The sequence below is a fragment of the Mustela nivalis genome, assembly GCF_964662115.1.
Source record: "Mustela nivalis genome assembly, chromosome: 10".
NCBI classification, from domain to species: domain Eukaryota; kingdom Metazoa; phylum Chordata; class Mammalia; order Carnivora; family Mustelidae; genus Mustela; species Mustela nivalis.
In genome coordinates this window covers 15,229,583-15,249,369 of record NC_139029.1, presented here as the reverse complement: position 1 = coordinate 15,249,369, position 19,787 = coordinate 15,229,583, and the positions used below count along the sequence as shown (strand labels likewise).

The following is a 19,787-nucleotide window of genomic DNA, read 5'->3' as shown; positions in this document are numbered from 1 at the left end:
GAGCTCAGACGGCAGTATGAATTTGAGATACGGATTCAGGAGTCATGAATACGTTACTAATATCAGGCTTTGGCCACTCTGTTCCCTCATTCGGGACAGCCTTCCTGGCTTACACACCCTCCTACTCATCCTCCAAGGCCTGGCTTTATTCAGCACACCTGCCCCTTCCACTGCTTTTCCTGGTGACCGCAGAGTTCTTTTTTTATCAGATGCCTCCCTCTTGTATGCTACTCTAGTTCCTCTTGTCCCCACCACCTGCAGACAGTGTGTCCTTCCAGCTTTCCCTGGGCCCAACAGGCTTCTCCCAGGTACAGCTTCCTGCCCACCCTGCAACTTCCTGTAACTGCCTTTCACTGGGCACATGTGTGCCTGTCCCTAGGTGCACACAACCCCAGAGTGTAGGCATTGGGGCTATGGGGCGGTGGGGAGGGTGCCGATCCCTTGCTCCGGGGGTGTACCTTTGACCAGGGGTAGAGAAGAGCCAGTGGATTCATTTTCTGCTTCTCCCCCAGCCACTCAACCCCGAGGGGTATCCCAAGATGGGGTTTCTACAGCTTCTCCAAGTACAGGTTGCAGAGCCCGAAATCTGTGACCCTTCCCTCCCTGTTTGTTCCCTTCTTGCTCTTGTCCTCTGCTTCTAACCCCAGGGATCTGAGTCAGCATTTGTTCTCCAGGGAAGCAGAATCAGGAAGAGAGGATATCTACATCAGCAACTGGTATTCATTGACATTTACACATCTAGGATGAGACTTCCTTATTTATTTTGATTATCATTATCATTATTTATTTATTTATTTTTTTTGAGAGACCATGCATGTGTGCAAGTGGCAGTGGGGCAGAGGGAGAAGGAGAGAGAATCTTAAGTAGGCTCCACGCCCAGCCTGGGCTTGGTCTCACAACCCTGAGATGATGACCAGAGCAAAAATCAAGAGTCAGATGCTTAACCGACTGCGCCGCCCAGGTGCCCCTCTGGGATGAAATTTAGTATAAGGATTTGGATACGGAAACCTCCACGATCACAGAGGCTGAGAAGTCCCTCCGTGGGTGGTATCATTTCAGCCCGGGTCCGAAGGTCTTAGAACCAGGAAGGCTGGTGATGCGAGCTCCAGATCGAGAGCAGAAGAAGGTCAACCTGTTTAGCTCAAGCAGGCGGGCAGAGAGGGAAAAAATTGAACTCCCTTTGCCTTTTTGTTCTGTTGAGGACCTCAGTGGATTGGATGATGCCTGCTCACACTGGGGAAGGCCGCCTTCTTTACTCAGTCCGCCAACCCAAACGTTCATATCTTCTGGAAGCATCCTCACAGACACCCCCAGAAGCATTAACCAGCTAGCTATCTGGGCATCCCATGACCCAGTTAAACTGGCATATAAAGTGAGCCATCTCGCTGGGATTCTATCCCCCGAAAAAGGGATAACACACGAGCTCTCTGCTTCAGGCTCTGCTTTGGGGTGCGGGAATGGGGCTGGGTGAGGAGAGGATTTGTTCCTCCTCAGTGCCCCCATAACTCTTGGCTTTTACTTCTCCTATAGTCCAAATTAAGGTCACAGTAGCATTACCGCCAGCGCTTTACGTCCCCTCCCTCCGACTCGCCAACTGTGGGAGGCCGCAGGGCACACCCGTTGAACACGAGACTTAAAGAAGTACATCCCCGAATGAGAGGCATGAGAGGCCTGGATGGCTCAGGGGACAACTCGGGTACTCTAGGAATTTTATTCCCCAACTTCATTAAGTTTGAAGTGCCGTAACCTACACTTATCTTAAGTGTCCTATTTTGGTCTGTTTTGACATATGTGGAGCACCACGAAACCATCACTGTAATGGGGATAAGACACATTTCCTTCTTATCCTGACAACACGGATCTGCATTGGTCACTAGAAATTGTTTGCACGTCCTAGAGTTTGATATGGAGTCAGATGGCAGGTGTCCTTTCTTGACCAACTTCTTTCTCTCCCTCGTTGCGTGTATCACTAATGTCTTCCATTCCATGGTGAGCCGCTGTCCCTCGTACCATTGTTTGTCCATTCATCTGTCGATGGACATTTGGGCTGGTCTTGGTTTTTAGCTATTCCAAATAAAGCTGCTAAGAACATTCACGTCCAAGTTTTTGTGAACACACATACTTCCCCTTCTCTGCGGCAAGTACCTAGGGAGGGAATAGCTGGGTCAAATGATAGGTATATGCTTAATTAAATGAAAACTGCCACGCTCTTTTCCAAAGTGGTTATACTATTTCTCATTCCTGCCAGTAGATCATGAGCATTTTGTCTTCACCAACGCTAGGTATGGCCAGTCTTCCTAATTTTAGCCATTCTAACCAGTGTGAATGGTATCTCACTGTAGTTTCAATGACCTGTTCTCAGGTCATTAATTATTTTGAACATTTTTCATGTGCTTTTTTGCCAACTCTATGGTAAAAAGGGAAGGTGAGGTGTCTGTTCAAATCTTTTGCCCATTTCCTTTTTATTGGGTGCTTGTTCTCTTATTATTTTTGAAAATTCTTTATATTTTCCAGATGCAAGTCTCTGAACAGATACATGATTTGCAAGTGGCTTTTCTCAGTTTGCGCCTTAACAGAGTCTTTCCAAAAGCCTAAGTTCTTAATTTCGATACAGTTCAATTCGTCCATCTCCTCTTTTAAGATAGTGTTTTTGGTGCTGGATCCAAGAAATCCTCCCCTACCCCAAGATCACAAAATTTCCTCCTATCTTTTCTTCTAGAACTTTCATGTTTTTATGTGTTATATTTAGGTGTATGGTCCATTTTTATTTCATTTTTATTTGGTGCAAGATACAGCTCACAGGAGAAAGCATTCAGTCTTTCACCATGAAACACACCGTTAGCTCCAAATTGTTCGGAGATGTCCTTTATCAGGTTCAGAACCTTCATATGTTCATGGCTCTTAGTATGTTGCTAATTTTGGATTGCGCTCTGGGCACCATGACGTTCTGCCATATAGATTCTGGATTGCAAATGCTGCTGTCTTCGGAGAGCACTGAGGTTTTTCTTTAACACCCAGATAGCCTGGCTGGGTTCAGACTGAAAGTTCTGCTTGGCCCCCGTGGGCAGTGGTTCAGGTCCCACTTGAGTTTTCCGAGACTTGGCCACAGTGGGGTTTGGATCTGACCAGCAATGGTGCAGCTCCTGGTTAGATCGTCTACACTGTTCAGATCTCCACTCAGTCCTCCGGGCCCTAGACTGTTCTGAGCGACATAACCTCCTTTTGAGGTGCACAAGGCAGAAATGAACCTTGTCTGGGAGACGAGGCATTCGGGGGCTCAGAGTCATGTAAGTGCACACGGGCAAAGGCCAAAGTCGGGTGCCCCTTCCTCACCAACTGTGAGGGCCAAAAGAGGCCTAGATCAGTGACGCTGGAGGTGAGAGGCCACCCCAGCATTTTTGCGCCGTACAGCGGAGATGTGAGGCCAAGGGCTGACCTCCCAGCCACACCCTGGCTCTTGCTGAGGTCTTCCAGCTCCTGGCCGACCCCCCACTCCCCCCACCCAGATGACAAGCACTCTGACTCAGATCGCCTGTCTTCATCCTTCCATCCAACGGCCCAAGAGAATGTGGTGGGGGGTGGAGGAAGGGAAGGAGAAGTACAAAAAAGGGGTGACTCCATCTCTCTGGGCGTCTCTGGGACTCACCATGAAGTCAGCAGAATCCCAGCTACTGATGTCAGGGGATAATAGTAATAACGAGCCATGCTGATGGAATATTTGCCGTGAACCAGGCACTGTGTAAAGTACATTGCCTATGTACCCTTGTTGACTTCCCCATGAGACAAACGCGGACACCCATTTCACAGGTGAAGAGACTGAGGTTCTGAAAAGTGAACGCTCTTGCCCAAGGTCACAGGATGGGTAAACGGTAGGGCCCACGAGAGGGGGGGAACCCTCAGGGTTGGATCCGTCTTTCTGTAACCCAGGTTGTTCCCACGGAACCAGCTCCCCCAAATGCTCTGCCGTAATCCCTAGAGAACTCTTGTCCTCCTAGCACCACCTGTAGGTGCAAAAGCCCGCCCGTGGGATGTGCAGAGGAATAAGCCAACCCCAGCCCCCAACCCAAGAGTGAAGAAGAGGGCAGATTCCCTGGGGCCCTCGGGCTGAGCGGGCTCCTGCCTCCAACCGGAAATTAACTCAAAGGGAGAAGAGAGCCGTCTCTGCACGCAGAGAGTTTGGGCTGATTGTTTTCTGTTCTTCATTAAGTAACAAAGGGGAAAACCAACTGGACATGGTGTGCGAGCTTCCCCACCAGCACCACTCTGGACTTCTGGAACATCTTTATCCACTTACCGGGGATCCAGGAAATTCTCCTCCAAGCCAGTTTTATTGGAGATTTTGGAAGCCAAGCTCACAGCCTCCCAATCAATAACAGATGAACGCTGCTCACATCACATTTTTTCGGGAGGACGTTTGGCCCAGGCTTGTCCCATCTGAAGGGCCTGGCCTTGGACATTCCCATTCGATCGGACATTGCTGGGAAATGAGGTCCAGGACAATTCTAAAAACCAGAGTCATCGGCATGTGGGTGGGGCGGGCATGCGGGTCACGATCCGGGCCAGACCTGGGGAAGCCCCGTGTATTGTGAGAGTTGGGGTCCGGCCCACGCTGCTCTCCCTGGTTTCTTCTCTCCCCCACCTCCACCCTGGCTTGTCTTCCACATGTGTGCAGCTCCGGCATCAGACCCGCAGGCCATAAAGAATCAATCAAATCCAGTCCTGGCTGAGCCAGGGCCTCGGCGCCAAAGAGCTGATGGAGGAAGGGTAGGCAGCTGGGGGTGACGGCACGCCCCGGCCATGCAGAAGCGATTTCGGCAGAACTCTCCTCCCCACCCCACCCTCCAACGCACAGACACATGACGCTAGAGAAGGTGGTCCTCAAGCGGGGACCGGGACCATCTCCTGAGCCTCAAGGTCCCTCCTGCCCCTCAGCTGGAAGATGGAGAAGGGGAGAGGGGAGGAGGACAGGGGCTGGTAACATTCGCACCAATGGACCATCTACAGGACAAGAAGCACTTAGAACGGGAATGGTCCACAAGGTCCACAATTCATTTCCCTCATCTCCTCGTTTGCTGAGCACCTGCTATAGGACAGCCCCGGAAGTAGAGGGGGGCAAGGCAAAGGCAGGCCCTTCCTGCTGGCATCGATGGGTTAGCAGGCTCATTCAGCAGCGATTCAACATGACAACTATTTCAAGAGAGAAAAAGAGACACAAAGAAAACGGTCTACATTGGCGGGGGTGTCCCTCAAGGGATAATGGCTCTTCCCTTGTGCTATCTGGGGGAGTCTCTCCCTCTCCTTGTCAGATCCTCTGGCTGCTTCGCTGAACTAGCTGCTAAATAGTTTGGTCCCACTTGTAGTCGTGTCCATCCTCGGGCAGGTACTTATTGTACCAACTAGATTTAGGGCCCCCAGCGGATATATTTTCTGGAGACGGGAGGAAGGACGATGATTAGAGGACCCCGCGGTGGAAAACACAGGCTAGAGGCTCCAGGAAGGCTTCAGTTCCCAGAGAAGGTGCCCTCTGCGGCAGGGGGGAACTAGCCCAGGTCCACAAGGTGCAAGTTCTGGGTCAAGACTGGCTCTGCTGGTGAACCACGATGTGGCTTTGGGCAGATCTGTGTTCCCCTGTGGACCTCAGTTTCCCCATCTGTAAAATGGGATGGTGGATAGGTGAATGTTTCTGCAAGTGTAGTATGCGGACCACTTGCTTCAGAATCATCTTGGGTTGGGGGCTTGGTAAAAATGCAGATTCCAGGGCCCTGCCATAGGACCCCCCCCCCCCAGCAATGGTTCTCAGAAGGTGGACCTGGGATTCTGGATTTGGAACACACTTCCCTTAGGGACTCTGTTATCCTGACGTTTGAGCAAGCTTGCCAACTCGGATTCTGCTCTAAAGGGTAGGCTGATGGGGCCACAGGCAATCAGGGTTGACTTCATGGAGGCAGATATAAGCTGAGCCTGAAAACGTGATAATAGTAAGGTTGTCATTGCCATTGCCTAGCAAATGACTTTACCAGGCTCTGTGCTAAGTGTTTTCATGTATGTTACATTATTTAACATTATGTCGTAGGGACAGTCCTGTGACATAAGGCCTCTTATCGCCATCTCATGGTGAGGAAAATCAAGTTCATCCAAAGGTTGGTTGGTTGGTTGTTTCTCTGCCTGTGAAATTGCCCACCAGCAGCTGCAGGCTTATGTCCTGTCCTCCTAAATCACTCCAGATGAAAGAAGATGCCTCTTTTCCAAGAGCTCAGCAAAAATCACAGAGAGGTCTCTTATTGGCTCAACCTGAGTCACATGCTCACCATGAACCAATCACTGTGCTTGGAGGAGTTAGGGTTCTGATTGGCCAGGTGGCTGATGGCGTCAACTTCAACAAGTTAGGTAGACTGCACATGGAGGAGGGGCTGGTTTCCCCAGGGGAACTTGGGGTGCTATTGCCAGAAGAGAAAGTGGATGCTGGGTGGGCAAAAATCAGGAGGTGTCCTCCACTTAGGGGTGAAAGGGTCACATTGTACAGGACTGCTCCCATCCAGTTTCAACTGACTCTAGGCACATCCAACAATTTCTTCCTGGTTTCATGACGGAGTTGGTAGAAACAGCTCCTTCTGGTTTGGAAATGCCACAGATGTCCTTCTGTGGCTGAGATGATGACACAGACCTGGCTGTTACCTTTTAATCGTTACCTGGCTGGCCCCTTTCATCTTATCAGCAGCCCTCCCTCCAATCCCTCCAAGGTGGGTGGGGTTGGGGGGAGGTGTGCTCCTTTTACACTTGGGGAACCTGAAGGTCAGAACAGTGAGGGACTTTTATCTATTGGGATGGCTAATTCTATTCATCAATTTGACTGGGCTAAGGGATGTCCAGATGGCTGGTGAGTCCAGGCTGTCCACCTCTCCGTGTAGTGAAGGTGAACTTCTGCCCACAAGTGACTTTTGGTTCTGTTTGGGGTGAGAGAATGGGGAGCAGGCAGAGTGGCCCATTTAGAACCCGGCAGAAAGAAGTATCCACAGTTCCTGAGGTTTTCCGAGACCCACCCCGACTGAACAAGGTCCCGATGTCTGTTGCTCTTGGCCACGCCGATGCAGGCCACACGGGGACAGGGTTCAGGCAGGGCCCACCCTGCAGGACGCGTCTCAAGCCTCCCGGATTGTGGGGTAACCGAGGTCACCAGGCAGCCGGGGAGGGGTGGGAGCCGCATGTTTGCAGAACATCCACGGTGTTCCCGGAACTGTGCTGGGCTGAGCGGGATACCAGGAAGTGTAACTGTCGGACGCACTGTGGGCAGAGATTCTTGGGATGTTAGCACAGCATGGGGCCCCCAGAGGCTACCGCCTTCAGGCCTGGCGAACTCAGGGGGCTGTCACGGCTGGGCAAAGGACATTCGTGAGTACAACTGGAGGGGCATGAGGTCCGGCATGGGTTGGGCGTCCTGGGGACACAGACCCTTCTCTAAGAGGGATGCCACCACACAGCAATGGCCATATGGATGTATAGACTCCATGCTCCTACAACTTCTGATATTTTTAGAGAGAACCTAGAAATCAACGTCTGTGGTCATGCCTCCAGTCTTGAAAAAAATAAGCCTGGCTTTGTAAAGGACACTATGTAGGCTAAACCCAAATGCACGTTTTGTAACTCTGCCTGGCTTTACCGTTGGGGGTACTGAGGACCAGAGAGGGCAGGTATTGTGCCCAATGTCACACAGCCAGAATGAGAACCAGCTCTTCTGCCTTCAAGGCCTGGGGTCTGACCATGGGTCACTGTGTCCCTTACATATATATGTCAAACATATAGCAGTTTACACATCATGTTAGCACTCAGTGTCTCAGATAGTCTTTCTCTTGCCCCAAGAGGAGACAGAAAGGGGACCATCACCTCTGCTTTGCCCACGAGGAAGCAGAGGCCCAAAAAAGCCCAGCATCCTGTCCTGATTGCACAGCCAGGGAAAAGACAGCAGGCATCTGGCTCCCAGGGCCTTGTCTGCTGTGCGGGTTGGTGCTAAATCTTGTGGTTTGGGTTTCAGCCTGAGTGAAGCTTTCCAGAAGCCTAAAGCCTATCGGGAGAGAGAGGATAGGGTCAGGAGACAAGACTCAAATTAAGTATGTTCAGTGGAGCCCAAGTGTATGAGACAGAAAAAGGAGGTGGGGGGTAAGAGCAGTCACTGCCTTAGGTCAGGCCCAGGGGTCAACATTTCACCTGATTCATCCAGGAGGTTTGCACATATACGTCTCATGAGAGAGGTATTCTTATTTTACTGGTGACGAAACTGATAAGGCACAGAGAGGCAAAGAGATTCATCCAAGGTCGAACCTAGTTGGTAGTAGAGCTGGAATTTGTACCCAGGTGTTCTGGACTCAGAGAGCCCCTGCTCCACAAGGACTACTAGAAGTGGGACATTGGTTGACACCATCAAGGAGGAGGCACAGATGGAAGAACCTGGAATATCCCATTGGATCATCCCGATGGTGGGTCACCATGAGCAAATGTTTGGAGGCAGGAATATGCAGGTTGATTCAAGATCATCAAGGAAGCCAACCAGCCAAGGAGGACACAGCTCGAACAGCACTCTGAGGCCAAGGGACCCAAGTCCTTCTATATCAAGAGAACACCGACACCCAAAGAGATCTAGGCCCAAAGCCACACAGCACCTTAGTGGGAAAACCAGGGTCAGGACCCAAGTATCTCATCTCCTGACTTCTTTTCCTGTTGCCCCAAGCTCCTCTCACACAGTGCCCTGTTGTGTTTGAATTTTCATTTATGGTACTTACCCAAGGCAGGACCCACAGGTGTGGGAATCCTGCCTGTCTCGCCTTTCTATTGCTTCTTGACAAACCCTCCCCAAACTCAGTGGCTTGAAACAACAGTTTTATGGGCTTTCCTGGGCCGGGGGGTTGACTGGGCTTCTGCTCCACATGGTGTCAGCAGGGGCTGCAGTCGTCTGGGGGCTCAGCTGGGCTGAAATAGCCAAGATGGCGCCTTCGCATGGCTGATGGTTGGTGTTGGTGGTAGGCTGGGGCTTAGCTGAAACTGTGGAACACAGAGCAGACCTGTGACCCCGCCTCCCGACATCCCGCCCCCCCCCTTGTGAGAACACAGCGTGGCCGTTGGGTTCTGTGATATTTCAAATAATAACAAATACATATTTTGTCTTTGTTCCTGGCCTTTCGCCAGGGCTCCTGAAACCCTTATAATTTCCTAAATGGTAAGAGCGTGGGAGCATCTTTTGTTGTATTTGGTTTTTGTCCCTGGCTCCTGAAATATCTTTTGTTATTTGGAACAATCCTTTTTCAACCAGGTCTGAGTTTATGTTAATGAGGTAAGTTTGGGGAAGTCCCTAAGGCTTGGGGTGTGGGGGGGCAGCTGGTTGTCAGGGAAACCAACCTTCAGGATTAGAGTGTTGGACCTTTTGGCCCCGCCCCCTCAGAAGGAAACAGGCTGGGGGTTGTGTCAATCACTAATGGCCAATGGTTTAACCAATCACGTCTATGGAATGAAGCCTCCCTAAAAACCCTAAGGGAAGCTTTGGGGAGTTTCCAGGTTGATGAGCAGGGGGAGGTGCTAGGAGGGTGGCATACCAGGAGGGGCCCTGTGAGTTCCGTGCCCCTTCCTCAGACCTTGTACTCCCTCACCTGGCTGGCCATCTGCAGCCTTCGTAACATCCTTTACAATAAGCCGATAAATCCAAGTCGATGTTTCCCTGAGTTTTGGGAGCTGTTAGAGCAAATGATTGAAGCTAGGGAGGGGGTCGTGGGCAGCTCTGCTCTGTAGCTGGCTAGTCAGAAGTAGAGTGAGCCCCTGTGACTCGCAGCCCGCTTCGGAAGTGGGGGCAGTCTCTAGGGGTTGAGCCCTTCACCCGTGGTGTCTGAGCTAATGCTGGGAAGTTAGTGTCAGAATGGACACCCAGTTGGCATCCACTGAAAAGTGGAGAATTGCTTGATGCGGAAAAAGCCTATACATCTGATGTCAGAATATTTCATGGGTAGAGGAAACAGGAAACATGTTTTCCTTTGGGTTCCAAGAAGCCGTCCCAAGAGTCAGGTGGGAAGAGCCCCCGGTGAAACCTGGAAGGCCTCTTACCCAGGCTTGGGTGTGGCAGGCGTGACTTCTGCAGCCCTCTGTGGAGCAAAAACAAGTCACAAGTCAACCCAGCTTCATGGGGAACAGAATGCGTAGAGTGCCAGCACTGGCAGAGGCAGTTGGTTTCTGGAGACCAGCTGCTGCTTTCTCGTTCCGGAAACCCCATCGGACTCTCCCATCCTGGCTTGAGGACTCTCTGCTCCTCACTTTGTGTTCTGTGGACCAGAGATTCTGTCCAGCTCTTCTAGGTGTTTTGCAGGGCACTAATGTCTAGTACTGTGCCTGGCTTCTAGTAGGTGCTTACTAAATATTTGCAGAAGGATGGTGGGAGAGGGAGGAAGACAGGGGGTGTGTAGAACCCATCACCTCGCTTTCTCCCTCTCCAACCCATCAAACTCTTTCCTACTTTAGGCCTTTGCATGGGCTGTTGCCTGCGTCTGGAATCGTCTTCTCCCCAAACTTGTTAATGGCTAAGTCTATCTTGTCCAGGTCTCAGGTCCAAAGCCCGGAGAGGCCCCCTCTGGTCACCCAACGTCGTCACCAACATTGGCCATTCTCTTATTACCTTGAATTATTTGCTTGTGCGTACTTCTCACTATCTAGGATGGTTTTCTTCATTTCATTATGTAAGTGTTCATTATCTGCTTTCCTGTCTTCCTCCCTCTAGACCAAGGTTTCTCAGCCTTGGCACTACTGACATCTGGGCCTGGATAATTCTTTGTTGTTTTTGGAGAGGGGTGAATCCTGGCATTATGGAATGTTTAGGAGTATCCCTGGTCTCTATGTGCCAGAGGCCAACAGCATCTCCTGCACACTGTGATGATCAAAATAACTCTAGACATTGTCAAGTGTCCTGGGGCAGGGGTGTGTGTGTGTGTGTGTGTACGCGCATGCCTGATTGAGAACCACTATTCTAGACCATTAGTCTCACACTTAAGCACACATCAGAATCACCCAGAAGACCTAGCACAGATTGCTGGGTCCTACTCCAGGGTTCCTGACTCATTAGGACTGGGTGTGACTGAGATATTCCATTTCTTACAAGCTCCCAGGTGGGAGCAGCACTTTGAGAACCAGTGGTCTGAAAGTTCCTTAAGGGGTGGGGAGATGGTCTGTCTTGTGTTCTTAGTGCCTATAACACTGGCTGCACATTTGGGCTCTTATAAATGTCCGTTGAAGAAATTGTTTTTAAATCTCAGCAGTGAAGAGACCACTCCTGGGGGTTTACAATGAAAAGGCATCTGGTGGGGAAAGAGGGAAATTTCTAGGTTTGGGGAGGAGTGAGAGAGAGTACTTTAAATTCCAAATGGCCCTGCTATTTTAGGAGTCCTCACTGTCCGGAGTGGGGTAGAGGTGCCTAACAGGGCTTTAGGAGCCTCTGCAAGTTCATGAGCCCATTGGCTTTGACCTAGACGGCCTTAGGTCTTGGCCATCCATCTGGGATTTCTCCTGGAGTTCTCTCTGATCCATTTCTCCCTGTCCTTGAGGGGTTATTTGCTGCGGGAGCAGCAGGCGGCGGGATTACGGTGAGGTGTGTGCCCTGCTTTACAAGGGTGGGAGGATCCAGCGGGGGATTCAGAAGACAGTGGTTCCATCAGGAGTGAGCGGATTCCTCAGACAGCTACAAGAATATCACGGGGTGCCCGGGTGGCTCAGTTGGTGAAGTGTCTGCCTTTGGCTCAGGTCATGATCCCAGACTCCTGGGATCGAGTCCCGCGTCGGGTTCCCTGCCCCGTGGGAAGTCTGTTTCTCCCTCTCTCTCTGCTGTTCCCTCTGCTTTTGGTCTCTCTTTCTTGCTCAATCTCCCTCTATCTTAAATAAATAAATAAATAAATATTAAAAAAATACATTTATCAGTGAGAACATGAGGACCAACCAGAGCTGGCATTGAGGGACTCGCTCTGGGCCACCGTGAGTGAAGGCAGACATACGCAGAGCCACCGTGAGTGAAGGCAGACATACGCAGAGCCACCGTGAGTGAAGGCAGACATACGCAGAACGCCTGCCATGGCTCTCTGAGGCAGATGCCTGTCAGTGTCCCTGTCTGACAGGAATCTGGAGGCTCTGAGAGATGACATTCCTCAACTTAATTTGCATAGACTTGTAGGAGAGGTGAAGCGGGGATAAAAACCTAGGACTTCCTGACTAGACCCTTGTTCTTACCTGTAGTACACCAGTTTCTGAAACTGCTTTGGCAGATGTGAAAATGTGTCCGGTGGTGGGGGCGGGCAAGGGTTGCTGGCCTCCCTGCTGCTCCTGGATCCTACTGGGCATGCTTGGGCCTCAGGGTCTTAGCATGTGCTGTTCCCTCTGCCTGAAACGCTCTCTGCGTGATGGGCTTCCTCTCCTCCCACAGGTCTCAGCTCAAATGTCCCCTTCTCAATGACTCAGGGAGGGTTCCCTCACTCCTACACTTGAAATCGCAAACCACCCCACTACTCCAGCACTCCCATCCTGGACCCCTTTCTTGTCCTCCTCTGCCCTTGCCTCCGTCTGGCAAACTCTGTGTTTTCCTTGTTACATTTATTGTCTGCCTCCTCCTTCTGGATTGTCAACCCCACGGGGACAGAAGCCTTTGTTCCGTTCACTGCTGTATCCCCAACGTGCGGGATGGTCCTGGTGGGAATTCGGAAGGCCTTGAGCATTTGTCGAAAGAAGGACAAGAGGGAGGGGAGGCGGAAGAGAGGAGAAAAACACATGGAAATTCTCAATTAAAAGTCAACATGGGCTCCATGCTGGGCGCGGAGCCTACTGAAAAATAAATAAATAAATAAATAAATAAATAAATAAAAGAGTCAACAAATACTCCTGACCGCAGAACTTTTCCAAGCCATTGTCACACATATTTGTATCCTATCCATTTAAAGAAAGAGCTAGAACTTATGGCATTTCTCAAATTTGCTTCATAGCCGTGCACTTTGTGGTAGAGCAGCCGTGAACTTCGGGTGTCCCAAGGCATGGTCTTTGATCGTCCCCAACCTCTCCAACAGTCTTTCCTCACCCCTACCCTGCTTCTGGCGTCAAGGACACACCTGGATATCAGAGGGCACACATCTCTCCCTGCACACTGGTTTGGCTGCCTTTGGGACGACACTGACCTTGCTCTTGGAGGTGTCTGCTTTTGAATGGCCTCATTGTCAAAAACAGAGAAGGGCCAGCTCACCTTTGGAAGAGGCTGCTCACCAGCAAACCAGGGTGGCCTGAGCTTGGGACAACAAAACAGGGCAGACAATGAATCTATTAGAAGAGGCAGTTGGGAGGTAGAAGGGCTGTGAGAACTTGGCTTTCCCCGCAGTGCAAGGACAACAAGGAGCCAGGTCATACTGGGACAGAAGTTTCCATGTCTTTTTATCTGCAATCAGAGCCAACAGCCCTGGGGGCCGAAGGACTTCAGAAATCAAGGGCATCTCACCCATCCGACCTTTGAATTCCTGCTACCCAGCTGGACCTTCAAGGCAGCCAGACCAGCCTTGGAGACTTTGTACTTTACTTTGCCTGCAAAGCCATCGTTCCATGGGACTCCATCCTTTAAAAAGAAACAGTGTCCACAGTATACACTTTGGAATCAACAGGCCTTGGTTCAAATCCTGGCTCAGGCAATGACTGCCGAGCAACCTCGGGCAAGTCGTTTTGCTGCACCCCTGACTTACTCTCTTCCCCTTCATTCACCCTACAGCCAGGCAGATCCATTCACTCGCGCACCCGCTCTATACATAGGCTCTAGGACTCTTCTGACCCACGGCGGTCATCTCTGGGCTCTGGCATCCCTCAGCGTCCCTGCTCCCGCACGTGGTCCAAAGGAAGCAGAGCAGGCTAGGCATGTGGGGGGCTGCTTCTCCTGTCTGGCTGCGGTCCAGCTGCATCACACACAGTGACATTGGGGCATTATTTTCTTTCTTCCTTCAATAACTCTTGCCTCCCCTGATCTCCAAAGAAGTAAGAAAACAAAAATCTCAAGAAAGGCACTTCTACTATTGTGTGTATATCCTACGATCCTATACAACATTCTAGTGTGTGTTTGTGTACATACATATATACATACATATGTTATGATTTTCCAAATGCTTATCATGTGCAGGGCTTTGCATGAAGCAAATTAAATATATCATATTCTTTCATCCTTCCAATGACCTTATGACGTGCGGACCATGATCATGCCCCTTTTCTAGGTGGGGAAGCTGTGGCCCAGAGAGATTCAAAGCTTGCCCGAGGTCACACAGCTGCTGAGTGGCAGAGGCCCCCAAAGGCAGGGGACAGGTGGGGCAGAGCTCCCTGTGTGGGCAGAGAGCGTAGAAAAAGTTGCAGAGGCATGGTGACTTGGGCACGGTGTCTGTTTAAAGCAACGTGGCAAGGTGGGTGGACCCAGACCATCTGTAAGTAACGCGTGCTCACCTCACAGCACAGAATGAAGACAAGTGGATCAACACAAAGAAGGGAATAAAAATGAACTCCACGCCCACCCGCCATCCGGAAATGAATCAGAGTGTAAGTGCTGGTGACTTTTTTTTTTTCATTCCACTTCCACTGACTTCTAGAATTCATACCTCGCACTTCAAATCTCCCACATCTTCAGTTATGTTCCAAAAAAACTCCTAAGAAGGGACTTTTTCCTCTTAGTACTATTCACAGCTAAGTTTTTGGCCACCACTACTAGCATAGGAGGCTGTTGCTCTTTTTGTTTGTTTGTTTTTAAGATTTTATTTGTCAGAGAGAGAGTGCAAGTGAAATCACAAGCGGGGGGAGCAGCAGGCAGAGGGAGAAGCAGGCTCCCCTCTGAACAAGGAGCCCCATATGGGACCCGATCCCAGAACCCTGGGATCATGACTTGAGCCAAAGGCAGACACTTAACTGACTGAGCCACCCAGGAATCCCGAGGCTGGTTTTTTGTTCAGGCGTCCAGGCCTCTTAACTTGCCTTCTGTGGGAGCGGCCACCAGTCATCTGGAGCAGCCAGGGAAATGCAGCAGCCCTGAGGTCTTTCTTCCAGAACCCAGCAGAATGTGGATACTTTGTTTCAAAAAACAAAAGGCAAGTTATAGCATGAATAGATATAAAGGACCGCAGGATAGATAACAGTCAGCCCCTGAATGTACCTCGTCTCAGAATCCTGCCTGGTTCCCGCAGACCTGAGTTCTAGTTTTGACCCACGCAGACTCCCTGGGGCACCTTGTAAAGGTCACTTAACCTCCGTCCCCTCCTTTTTCACAGGGAGGGTGTTGGACAAGACCACGGAGGGAACTTCCAGATCTAGAAAGCTCTGGTTTATGCCACCCTCTGATTTGCAGATGCTCATGCGTTAAGTTCACTGGACTGACTGCAGGTGAAATGTACGGAACCCGAGGCTCAGCGTGGGGAGTCTCTTGCTCAAGGTCACACTGCAAAGAAGCAGAACATCGGGGTGAGAAGCCAGCACCCTACATGTGTGTCTGTGAGGCACCTTACAGGGTGACTGCCTGGTTCCAGGAGGAGAAAATGGGTGACTCCTAGTCCAGCACCAAGCAGGAATCCCCCTTCTGTCCTGACGGCTGCCCAAGCAGCATTCCCAGAGCAGGTGACACTGTGGGGGAAAGTTCTGCCCCTGAAAGACCCACTGACATCCAGGAGCTCTAAAGGAACCCTTCCCACCACCCCAGGCAGCCCGGAGGCAATGGCTGATTCCAGAGCCTTGCCTGGCAACTGGCGTCCCCCTCTACACACAACTACAAATGCACACACCAACCGAGATGTGGGCAGGCACAGAGACAGACGGACTCACACGTGGAGACACATGTACCCGCTTGGATGTGTACACACAGAAAGACATGTACACACAGAAAATGTACAGATGCTGAGATGAACACACAGACGCATGCAGGCACAGAACAATGGACACCCCCAAATACGTGTGCCCATGAAGAAGTGTACACACAGAGACACAGGTACCCCTCTGGAGAGATGTTGTGCACGTGCTTGTCCAAAGCTGTGTGGCCGAGAGGACCCGGGGACCCATGCACCTGGCTTCTCACCCTGATGTTCTGCTTCTTTGCAGTGTGACCTTGAGCAAGAGACGACCCACGCTGAGCCTCGGGTTCCATACATTTCGCCTGCAGTCAGTCCAGTGAGAGATGGGCAAGGCAGGCCTGGGGCAGGGGCGCATTTGCCTGAGGCTTCAGCCCAAAGCCAGGGGAGTAAGTCCTCTAAGTGACAGAAGTGAGAACCCGGGCTCTGCAGGACCACGGAGGAACCAGAGACAGAGCGACCTGAGCGGGCAGAGAGGGCAGGAAATGTTGCCCAGATGAGGTGACTGAGGCCCAGAGACTGCAAAGCGGGTAACTAAGTGGGTGGCTAAGTACCATCTTAGACAAGTGGTTCAGGATCACTGCGCAGAATAAAAAACAAAACAAAACAAAACAATGCAAAACAAAACAGGCGGCCAGAAGGAAGTGATTAAACATGGATTCCAAGCTCACCCCCCAGCCAGGAATAAACAGATAAAATGTTGGTAGTTCTTCTCCTGTGCTCTCTGATGTGTATTTTTGCGGAACATACCATCTATATGTCTTGGCAACGTGTCGCGATGTCCGGGCAATACAACGTTCATAAACACTTCCCATGCCGTGGGCACAGTGTAGGGGTTCTGGGCACGAGCTGGGAAGACTTGGGCGCGGACCTGATCCACACTGTCAGGCTGTTTCCTCTGAGCCTCGCTTTCTGCACCTGTACAGGGAAAGCAGAGTGGGGCCTCCCCGGCAGGGCAGTTGGGAGGATTCGGTGGGGTGATGTGTATCACTCGGGCACCTAGCACAGTGTCTGGCACATTCTAGGAACCTAGAGCTGTCCAGGAGCACTGCTAACGGCTGCATGTTTTTCTAACCTATAGATTTGTCCCCATTTGTTTAATAGACCCCTTACTGCTGGACATTTAAGAAGTTCCCAACTTTTTGCAGTGGTGAAAACACAACTGTTTGCTCCGATCACCAAAGGAAGAATAAACGGAGATGGGGCAGGCGTGTTCCAGGCTGCAGCGACCGCATGAAGCAGCTGGGCATGGCGGGGAACATTCCAGGGCTGAGGAGGAAGGAGAGGGGAGGACACGATCCTGAAACTACTATGACACACCATCCCAGCTGCACTATTTAGTAGCTGTGTGACACTGCACAGGTTACATAACCTCTCTGTGCCTTAGTTTCCTCATCCCTAAAATGGAGGTAATAACCTAACCCACTGTTATCTTATTATATAACATATATATTATATTATATTAACAAGGGCTGTTGTGAGGGGCAAATGGGTTCTTATGCCTTGTTCCAGCACCATACCTGACGGTTTCAGCGCTATGTGTTGGTGACTTATCATTAGTCCATTCTCTGAGAAGGCAGAGCGAGAGGGGCTGTTACAGAATGATCTTGCTGTCACCAGCTTGAGCAAGCATGGGTCCACATGGACTGATTCCCCCCCACCCCCAGCCAGGAGTGGAGGTTTGAGAGCTCCACTGAGCTCCTTGTCCCCAGGTCCCGATCACAGCAATGGTAGCCAGTCCCGGGGAACCACCTTCCTGGGCCCTCTCCCTGCTGACTTCCTTCCCCTTGGTCATTTTAGCCTCTTCCCTTCCTGACACTTGTCCCTGCCCCACTCCTTCCCTTATCTACCCTTTCCACTCTTTCCTATGGACACTGACCTTGATCCTGTGTGTCAGAGGGAAACCTTCATGGTGGGCTACAGGACAACCAGAACATTCCAAATAGATAAGTATTAGGATCTTTTGCCCTGAGAAAATTAGCCTCCTGCCCTCATACCTCCACTACTGCGCCATGCTGAGTGTCTGTCTTCTTCCCACCTTCTATTGACCTCGCCTAGGAGACACCAGCCTTCTGGAAGGAACTGGCAGTGACACCTGCCTTTGGCTGAGCACTTTCTGCTCACCGCTCCCCTGATTCCTCTCTTCTAGCACCGAGCAGCAATGATCGACTCAAGGCCCCCCAGGCCCAGCACACCCTTGCGCTCTCCTTGTCCTGTGCCCAAGTGAGGGACAACTCCGGTGGCCTGGCGGGCAGACAAGGGCCCGCCCTACCCAGGCCCTGCTGGGTGTGGGGAGCTGAGATGGTGGGAGCGATGCTGCCAGGGCTCAGCTGATAGGGCCCCGGCTGAGGTCAGCGCTGGGAGGCCCCGTGGAAGTGAGTGTTTAGGAGCATTGGCAAGAGGGGAGGGGAGTTCACTGCTGAAGCTGGGAGCCAGGGCTGAGGATATGAAGGTCCTGAACACCATGCAGAGAGACGACCTTGGATGCGGGAGGTGGGAGGGGCCTGTGTTCTCGGGACCTGACGACCACCTAGGTACAGTGACAGTAACATTGGTGACAGTGACAACTTGCCAAGTGTCTGCTTATTCCAGGCATTGTACAGAGTTCTCATTTCGTTTTCCCCTCGTTCATATAGGCAGATATTCTCATCTGTATTTTACAGGTGAGAAAACAGACTCAGAGAGGTGATGTGACTTGCCCAAGGCCACCCAGCTAGTGCCTGAGAGAGCCACGTTCCCTCCCAGGACTGCTGAACTCCAAACTTCTCACTGCAGGACTGATTCAAGGTCCAGGAGAAAGAAAGCGCCCATTTCTAGCAGCTTCCAGACCTGTCCATCTGTAGAGTCATCTTTAAAATACAGATTCCCAGGTCTACTTTACAATGACTGAATCAGAGTTGTCCCACCTTGAAGCGTCAAACAGGCCTGCCTTGCTGCAGCCTTCCGTCAGCCAGGGGTCGAATGGGCAGGTGGGTGGGTGTGTGGACTCCTGGTGAGTTGGGTCTCTTTGGCTAAGGGCGAGTCCCCACAAAAGGAGGCAGCTCACCCTCAGAGGAGCTGGGGGATGGGTGCCCGGGCAGCACTGGAGATCTCAGTGGGGCACCAACCATCAACCGCACGAGTTGACCTTGGCTCCTCCAACCATCATATCCCACATCCAGTCCGTCAGCAGACGAGCTCAGCTCCGTCTCCCCAGGGGATCCGTTATGACCGGTTGTCCCCACTTGCCCTTCCTCCGTCTTGGTCATGCCACCACTGCCTGTGCATAGATCAGCCCTAGAGCCTCCTTCCCAGCTGGTTTCCTGCTTTCCACATTTGCCTCCACCGCCCATTCTGCATCCAACCACCAGAATAAACTTTTAAAAACACCAATCGCATGAGGTCACTCTCCTACTTCTGAAACCCTCCAGAAGCTGCTCATTTACTCACAATAGTACCAAAAACTCTGAGCTGGGTCTATAAGGTTGAGACTAATCCGAACTCTCCCTACCTCATTGACCCAATTTCTTACCATCTTCTCCTCGCTTATTTCATGCCTACCCACACCCCACCTCAACTCAGCTAGTTCCACATTTATAATACTACTCTTTGGGGGTACCGATTTCTGAACACGTCAATCTTTTCTTAGTTGCTAATGACTAAAAACACAGCTCCAATGAGCTTAAGCAAAAGGGAGAATTCATTGGCTCCCATAATTGAGAATAATGTGGGGAGGAGGGTGTCAGGCATGGTTGGATCCAGGGACTCAAGGTCCAGCTGTCCCATCTTTCTCTATCTCACTCTGTCTAATTTTCAGCTCTGTTTCCTTCCATGCATTGGCTAAATCTCAGAAAAGTTTTTCCCCACAGTGTGAGAAAGACAGCTCTGTTAAGCCTATGCTTACAGCCCAATCTTCTGAATCCACACAGCTGACCTCTTGGTAAGAAT

At 51.1% G+C, this 19,787-nt stretch overlaps 1 long non-coding RNA gene across 1 annotated transcript; it reads left to right on the top strand.

The window, feature by feature from the left end:
* Nucleotides 1-7,295: 7,295 nt before the first annotated feature.
* LOC309843203 lies at nt 7,296-18,686 on the top strand. The gene is made up of 4 exons (XR_014300007.1): nt 7,296-7,389; nt 14,483-14,568; nt 16,965-17,269; nt 18,524-18,686. It is a non-coding gene; the product is annotated as an uncharacterized lncRNA (long non-coding RNA).
* The last annotated feature ends 1,101 nt before the right edge of the window (nt 18,687-19,787 follow it).